The sequence below is a fragment of the Gymnodraco acuticeps genome, unplaced genomic scaffold (assembly GCF_902827175.1).
Source record: "Gymnodraco acuticeps unplaced genomic scaffold, fGymAcu1.1, whole genome shotgun sequence".
Lineage (NCBI taxonomy): Eukaryota > Metazoa > Chordata > Actinopteri > Perciformes > Bathydraconidae > Gymnodraco > Gymnodraco acuticeps.
In genome coordinates, this window is record NW_022990390.1 from 29,895 (window position 1) to 39,088 (window position 9,194).

General features: G+C 42.0%; 1 long non-coding RNA gene across 1 annotated transcript; it reads left to right on the top strand.

Annotated features, from left to right (window-relative positions):
• The first annotated feature begins 7,157 nt into the window (after positions 1-7,157).
• Positions 7,158-8,968, top strand: LOC117551549. Its single transcript, XR_004569808.1, has 2 exons — positions 7,158-7,650; positions 8,160-8,968. It is a non-coding gene; the product is annotated as an uncharacterized LOC117551549 (long non-coding RNA).
• Positions 8,969-9,194: the final 226 nt, after the last annotated feature.

Below are 9,194 nucleotides of genomic sequence, written 5' to 3' on the forward strand. Positions count from 1 at the left end.
TATCAACTCGGAACTTTATTGTCAAAATCAACGGTTCTTTGAACCCATAAAAAAAAATTAAATGTACTTGTATTTTGTATAAATTACACTAAATATTTTTTTTAATGATTTCAGGCGTCACAGGTATCTAGCCTACAGAAGCTTTGTGAGCTGGTGCTGGGGCTTCCTTGGACGCAGGATCAGAGTGGTGATTCCGGCCTGCGTTGTCCTCAAGGAGGCAGGAGTTTCCTGATCCGCAAAATGTCGATGTTGGGTTCAGACAGCAGCCAAATTGAACCGTGTAGCATACCCGGCGATGACCTCGTCCCTGTCAGGTCGCTCATAATGGTGCAGGGTCCACAAAGACTTGGTCGAAGATGAGGTCCATCAAGTTGGCCACGTAGCCTGTGCAATGTTTAAAAAAAAGCACAACAAAAAATGTGGTTTAGATTAGTATATGCATGTAAAAAACTGAAAGTTCTTTCTAATTTTATATTTGTAAATAGTTGTATAATAAATATTTTAAACACTTACGGAATGCGGGGTCAGTCTTTACTGGTTTTGCTCTGCATTCTCCCTTCCTGGCCTTTGGGAACTGCAGTTTATACAGAGGGTTTCCAGTGGATGTAGTGGCTTGTGCACGCTCAGCGTTTTCATTGTAGTGCAGGGCTGCCAGGTACAGTCTTTCATTTCCGCCATGATAAAAAAAAATGTAAATAATAGCAAAGGATGTACAAATTGTCACTAATTAGTAAGTATGTGAGGTGCTGGCCTGTAAAGAAGAATACATAGTTAGAACAAAATCATCTCAATTTAGTATTCAGGATGAGAAAATACTATTTGGATAAATATAGTCTGAAATCCCAAAAGATGGGGCTTAAAACTCTCTATTTAGCAAAGCTCTTTGCTTAGCCTTTTCCAATCTGAGTTAGTTTTGAACCGTAACGTGCATGCTGTGTTTCTGACTCAATACAGATGATGTGTTGGAGAGGGGCTGAGCTCAGTAGACTGACTGTAATGAGTGCTAGCCACTAATTAGCCTGTTGCTAGGTAAGGCCTCGTCAACAACAACAGACCAACGGGGCTTTAGTTCTGTTTTACTCGTGGTGTGTGTCCCCCCTCGCATACATACACACAGTGTTGTATCCTAACACACCCCCATTTATATTCATGTGCGCAAACAAGTAAACACACAAAAGCTTTTACATATAACGCTGCAAAAAACGGCATGTCTCATTAGCGTAGCGTAGCTTACAGATCTGATCGTTCTTACAGACTACAATCACAAAAGCTTTTACATATAACGCTGGATAAAACAGCACTTACCTACAGAAGATTACGTTTGTTATTATAACTTACTCAATATGATTTTAGAGGATACAAAATACTAATAAATAGGAGAATAAATACTTGTGTTATCGGCTAGGGCGTGGCTTTACAGCCTTCACACAGATCGCCATTACGGCAGTATGTCTGAACATGTTAGCAAATGCCTGATAACTAAAATAAAAGACAAAGCAAAGACTGCGGAGCGTACAACATAAAATGTTATAAAAACATATAAACACCTAACCGATTACTATTTGGGTTTGAGGCGACATTGATACGGCGAAGCTACATGCTACATGCTACATACTACAAGCTAGAGATAGCTTTATCAGGAAAAACACCGCTAAATAAAAACTTACAGCTTCAAAATTGGATGTGTCCTCACTGGCCTGCTCCCGGATGGTTGGTATTGATCCCGGCAATGCACGTGGCCGTGGCTCATTCCCCTGATAGGTGGAGAGTTGACCAATAAGCGGAGCACGTCTCTTTGTGACGTAGGAAAGTGTTGAAATCTGGATCCGTTTTTTTCAGATCCGTTTCAGCCACTTTTTTAGAGATTTGGCGAAGGAGGAAAATAGAGAGGGTTGTGTTTTCTGACACTTGGTGAGTTCCCTGGAACACCATATTCATGTATACAAGACGTCCAAAGGTGCATTTTGCATGATAGGTCCCCTTTAAATTAACCTTAGCGATGCATACAGTTCTACCTACATAATAAAATATCTCTCTAAGTTACAAGGATGACCTTATTTTATCAACCTCAAACAGAAGCCGTTTGTTCTACAGTATTATCCCACTTAACGCTCAACACTTGTCTGCTTTATATACAGTCTATGATTTTAACTTGGAGGCTACGATTAGCATCGTTAGCACCGATGTAGCTAGCACTAGCTTACATGCTAACCCAAGCCTTACCATTCATTACGTAGCCGATTAAAATCATTAACACATAAATAAGTACTCGAATTTCACTTACCGCAAAACCGCATTCATGCACCGTCTGTTTTAACCGCAGAGCGAGTCACAATAGTCCGATATATAAGCATGAAGAACAAACAACCACGGCCGGCTACAAGTTGTGTTTCCTGGATGAGCTGAGCAGGCAGAGTCCCTGTAGCTTCACGGAGCAGCTAGCAGAGAGACAAGAAGCTAACAGCGGCAGGCACTTCACAGAGCCGTCACTCAATGTGACCACGCCCTAATTTATGCACAAACTTTAAGACCTAATATAAATAAAAGGGTCGTGTTAGAAAACAATTCACTCACAGATCCATAATCATGAAGGTGGAATCTAACTATATTCATAATAATATGTATTGCATCCAGGGGTAGAAACATGTTTTTTTCTGCTGTAAAGTTGGGCATTTTAACATGGGGGTCTATGGAAATTGCTCCTTTCTGCAGTCAGTCCCTATCGGCCAATATATGAACTGCAGTGTGTGGCACTTCCGTATTGGCGTCTCGGCTCTTCCCCAGAGTTTGCCGCTTGGTGCTGCCAAAAGTGGGGATGGAGCCGTTTAAAATAAAATAAAAAACGCGGTGCCGGGCCGGCTGTCAGCGATACGAGCCGCATCAATTGTTTGTTAAAGGCGAGACACGGCAGGCATCGTTTTTCATGCACTGGTCAATTTTGAGATGTTGTGCTATTTTGATTCTATAACATGTTTTCTTTCAGGCTTTTGGAAGGAAAACGTACAAAATACACATTTAAGTGTTTATTTGACTATAGTTTGTCTATTTGCGTCTGTAGATTTCTCCTAAATTCACCAAAAGTTAGCTTTCTAACGTAACATAAAGTACCGCGACCGCTGTGTGCACCATGTCAACAGAAGTATCCAGTGCTTGAATTGGAATGAAAAAGGTGCCAGTACTCTAAAATCAGCAACTATTTCAAGTGAATTTTATATATACAGCCCACAAACAAGAATTTGGCTACTATAATGCTGGTGGGTTTGTCTCTTTACTACTGTATATTTTAGAAAGGTTCACTGTACTTAACATTTTTTATGATAGGCAGCGGATATGGCTAAAGCTCAGTAAGGTCAATATTAACTGAAAATATAGCAATCAAAGTCTAGATCTTCTGCTGAAGACACATGAAGCAGAGACCTTTCAGGTGAGAGCCCCTCTGGTGGTGTTCAACATTAATGACAAGGAAACAAAGCTCTGGTCAGAAGCATTTTTTATAAAAAGCTTTAACAAAATTAAGTATTTCTGTACATTTTGAATGCAATCTAACTTTCCAACTCAGAAAACGAAAAACGAAAAAGTGCCAAAAGTCTTCTCACATGGCTGAGCTGCTTTGCAATATACGTCACCACTGAAGAATACAAATATGTATAAAGTAAACTATGATGCAATCTAACTTTCCAACTCAGAAAAATGATAAAGAGCATGAACAAAGAACATGTAAAAACAAATGCAAAATTTGCACAATCTAAAATGAGAAACTGTAACTGCAAGTAACAAAGTCTGAGCCATGGTAAAGAGTTACATTGAACACCAAGCTGATCAGATAACTCCCTGGTTGGTCTGAAGTCCTTCTATCTCCAGGATCTGTATAAATCGGCACATTATGCCAAAAGTCTTCTCACTGGGTGAGCTGCTTTGCAATATACTTCACATTGTTAGAAAAGGCTCCAGAAGGCCTTGGGGACATCAGTATCAGGGGCTGGAGCTGGACAGGCTCTTTCATCAGCACTTCTCCTTCCCTTTGCCAGCCAGGACCTCACATACTGTTCCGGATTGAACTGTCCTAGTGATGGTCCATTACATTTAATGAAAACCAGGCTGGACAGTCGGCTGACAGAGAGAGCATTCCTTTTTGCAGTAAGGATATCGTTCATGCAGCTGAATGCCCGCTCACACTCACTAGTGGAGACAGCGATGGTTCGGACTGCTTTCAGTAGAGGCTCCATGGCAGTAGGTGTACGGGATGCCCTGGTTTCCTTGTATTCGCGAAAGCCCTGAACAGTCTCTCTTCTGTCCACTTTCAGCACTTCGCACAAACGTAGCACTTCTACGTCCCCATACTGTACATCTAACTCCTCTTCAGGCCAACTTCCAGGATGGATAACTTTCATGTTCTGGATTAGCTGATTGTCCCGGGCCTCCCGGCCATGTAATGGGATTTCTCTTGTGCTGACATGAGAGGAGGTTGTGGAAGTCATTCTGTGTCTCAGATTCTCTACCATACTGCGGAAAAACTGACCTGCATGAATCTGTACAAGCCTGCCATTCTCACGCAGGGCAACACCCTTGAAGGACTTCTCAGCTAGAGCTGTATGAACTGTAGTCATGTGTGGGCCAGGCATGGTGACCATGGATTCAAAAACTCGTATTTCTCGAGTTAAGAGCCTATCTGCTGTAGGCAGTGTCATCTCTCTTTTTTGGAGTTGCCGAGAGAGGTCGCTGAGCTCTGTGAGCGCATCGTACATCAGTCCCAGATTGCTGACAAACGTTGCAGATGTGAGCACATCATCCAGGCCCTTGTACTTTGCTCTGTCTCTGGAATCCCTGCTCGTGTCGTTTGCAGCATTTGTGAAGTGATCATGAAGCACTCGGTAGTTTTCCCAGACTGCTCTGACGCTCCTTTCACTTGAAGCCACCCAGCGGATGGACAAAACACGCCCTATCACCAGGAGACGCTGTCCGACTGCTTGCGCACACTGCGCTAACTGCCTCTGATTTTTGGGGGAGGTATGGAACAAGGAATAGAGTTTGTCAAAAAAGATCTGGAAATGATTGAGCCCTGAGACCTCCTTGACCACATCCCCAACTGCCAGCTCTAGACGATGATTGGAGCAGTGCCACACATACAGGCTTGGGAATTTACTACACAACTGGGTAGCAACGCCTGTTCTCTTCCCTAGCATGACTGAAGCCCCATCACATGCAAAAGAAACGAAACACTGACCTAAAAAGTCCTCGTTAAAATCTCTTCCAAGACACTCCATTAACGCCTTTGTGATGTCATCAGCCGTTGTTCCATCCAACTCGATCAGCTCCCAAAAAAACGTTTCGGGCTCAGCATCAGCTAATGCTGAGCGTAGACACACAACAAGCACCGTTTTACCACTAATAGTGGTAGATTCATCGACCAAAACACAGAGTTTTCTTTGGTTTTCTGTAATGTCTTTTGCCATTTTTTTCTTCAGCTCATGAGCTATGTGGTCGATGATTTCGCCACAGGTTTTATTGGAGTGCAAAACCCTGCCCACGTTCAGCCCATTCAGTTTCTGTACATTCAAATCAATTGGCATGTCTGTGAATGGCCGGCTATGTTTGCCAATTTTATATGCCGTTCGAAAAACTCTGATAGTGGTGTCTAATTCAGATGTATGCATAGACTGCACTTGATGTTGAATAGTTTCACGTGAAGCAGATGTAAGGATGTCAGCAGCTTTTACATGGGCTTGTGATTCTTTATGTTCTTTGATTTTTTTTCTCAGGCTAGCTTGTTGTTTGCCCTTGTCAACACCGAAATGAGACACTGCACACTCACCCCATTCAGTTGACAGTTTCAGTCCTTGTCCAGTGTGTATTCCCAAGATTTGACATCTCTGCATATCCGACATCCTAGCTTCTTATCTTTAAGAAGGAGCCATGCATTGGTCTTGCAAAAATATTGCACCTGGTCCGTTGTCCAGCAGTCAGGTGCATCGCTTTGCCCGGTGTTGGTGGTGGCAGTTGAGCCAGCAGCAGCTAACGTTAGAGGCTCTGGAGGAGGAGGCGGAGCTAGTGCTAATGCTAATGCACTAGAACTTGGAGCAGGAGGATCAACCAAAGAAAGCTCCCCATCAGACACAATTTCCAACACAGGCACAGCATTCTCTGTATTTGAAGTTTCTTCCGGTGACAACCGCTGTCTTTTTGCACTTTTATTAATCCACGCTAACATTTTAGAAATGCTAATTTGTGACGTGACTTGCTTTCCTTCTCTCGGGGGCGTGCCTGCTCTGTTCTATCACTCTACATAGCCACCCACTGGGTGGGAGTTGCACTGCATAAACACAACACACGTGCATCTAGGTATGTAAATTGTAAAGCATTAAAACATGGTTTTACTAACAGTTTTCAGTATGTTGTTACTTCGGCATTATTATTATTATTATTATTATTATTTTGAAACGTGTATTACTATTAAATCACGGTCAAATAGGTTAATTTTGACATAGTCGTTTCCACCACAGTATTTACATGGAGAAGATAAGCCCCGCCCCCTCTCCAGCACGTTCTGTTTGAATGACAGGAGTAAACAGCTGACAGCCGCTGTGAAACTCCAGCGGTTAGAGCGATGAGAATGTCCGTTCGGCACCTCATGACGCATCTACTGAGTACCGGGCGGCTGTATATATATATATGGATGTATAATAAGAACGGCGGGAGAGTGTTGAGTACTGGCACGGTGCATGAGTACCGGAGTACCGCCAGCATGCCGGTACTGAGCAAGAAGTGCCGGTACTCCATGGGTCAGAACCAGAAGTGCCGGTACTGCGTACCGGTGAGTACCGGCCCAATTCCAGCACTGGAAGTATCGCTGGAAAGCTGAGTCTCTCCTGCTCAATCTTATGGAGCTATTTCAGGGTCATAAGTTTTGATCATTCAAAAAAAATACAATTTATTTGAAAGTTCAAGTTTTTATCCTGAACTTTGAAAAATACAATGATGTATTCAAAATAAAAATAAGTATTTGAAATAATTGTTCAGGTTGAATATTATTTTGATTCAGTTCAGCAATTTTTTTGAATAAAATATTTATTTTCATATTTAACTTTTATACATATTTTGATTTTGATATTTCAATACTTGTTTTTTTCAGTTTCAGATTTTACGTTTTCAGATTCAAAACAATTATTTTTTCGCTTTCAGATCTTTTTTTTTCGCTTTCAGACTTTTGACCCTGATATTGCTTCGGGGGGCGGGGCTTACCAAAGAGTAGTTTGGCACCCTGAGTGACAGCCCTCCATCTGTCATGATGCCTTCATGGATGTTAGGTAGCGCAAGAAATACAACTACACACTTTCTATACACAATACTCCCGTGATTGGTGGTAAACAAAACTGATACCAGCGTCAACGTTCCGTTAAGCGAGCTTTTGAGCATCGTAGTTGGCAAAAATTGCGGTATAAGAGCAATAAACTGTGCTAGAATGTGAAATTACGTATCCGCAATGAAGCGTTGTCCTTCCCCACTTCCACGTAGCTCCGTGAACGCAGCATAGTATTGGCTTGGCTTTTGCGATGGCGTCAGGTCATTCATATTACGTTCTTATTATACATCCATGCGTCAGGTCCATGGTCAGGTCCACCTGCTGGCTCCATGGCTGGAACCAGCGCACAGGTAAGAAATATTAACTTTTTTCCATTCATGGTCTTAGAAGTTATCCAAGAGCATGATAATAATATTATAGCGACATACATAAAAGGAAGGCAGGCCTTTTGAGGTGGGAAATGAATGTGGCAACGCGGGAAACTAACCATGGCATTGAGGCTACTCGTGTAGGCTATGCTATTAGCTATAGTCAGTGCAAGTGAATTTCCCTTATGTTGATAGAGTCCAGCTCACGTGTTTCTCAATCTGTCTTTGCCAGAGTGGCGACCGTAATTCATCTGTGGCTGCAGCAGCACACGCTTTAATACCCGTGCTCACACAGCACCTCTCTTTAAATGATTGGTAATAACTTACATTATGTTTTGATTTGATCACCTATTTATAGAGTTAGTTTACAAAGCATAATTGTTGCAGTCATTTTCTTTGCACATGTCCTTAACGATAGTTGTCATGCTGTTTATTATTTGAACATGAACTAATCCAGTGCAATATGGTAAATTGATGTTTGTCAATTCTAGGAGCAACTGAAAAGGGACTTTCTTCAGAGACTACTGACTTTCCCAGATCACGCAGAGACTGCCCTTAGATGTTGACTATTTGCAGTTTGCAGTGGACCAGGAGGTGGCTCTTTTTAGGTCGCTATCAGGCCAGGTTGATATGCCACAGGATGTCATCATGCTTTGACTGAGCTGTCAAGACTTGTCAATCTTGAAGACATCTCTAATCAGACCCCTCATCAGGTGCCAGTAATGCAAGGAGAGATGGGACGACCAAAACATGTTGTCTGTCCTCAACAACTACAAGGCTTAATAGAAGACTTGTCCCTACCAGTGCCGGCCATAGCAACCCTTCTGGGTGTATCTGAGAAGACAGTCAAAAGGCGCATGCATGAAAATGGCCTCTCCATAAAACAGTCCTACAGTACCTAACTGATGATGAACTAGACAATTTGGTTCGTCAGTTAAGGCCAGGACACCACATGTAGGATATGGAATGATGAAAGGAATCCTGAAGGCCATGGGTCGCCGTGTGCAATGGAAGAGAGTGTCTTCATCAATGCATCGTGTTGATTCTGTGGGTGTACTCACAAGAATGGCAAGGGTGGGGTGTGTTGCAAGAAGGACACATTCTGTTCAGGGTCCTCTGCACTTGGTACACATCGACACAAATCATAAACTCATCAGGTACGCCACACATTTGATGTTAACATGCTATGTACAATAAAGGATAATAGAGTACAAATTAAAAAAGTGATGTTTTAAAATGCGCTGTCAAAGTTGTTTGCATAATAAATAACAGACACTAAAAGTGATTTTGTGTTTTCAAAGATATGGTCTTGTTATTTTTGGAGGGATTGATGGCTTCTCACGGAAGGTCATTTTGTTTTCACAAATAACGATTATTTACAAGTCAGATAATGACAGTTATCGGTCAATAACTAAACCTGATGCATGATTTACAGTTCCTTTCAAAATATCTATATTTTTAGTTTGTATCCATCTTAAACCTTGTAGCAATGTTCAACACATTTAGAGATCTGCTTTTATTTATTC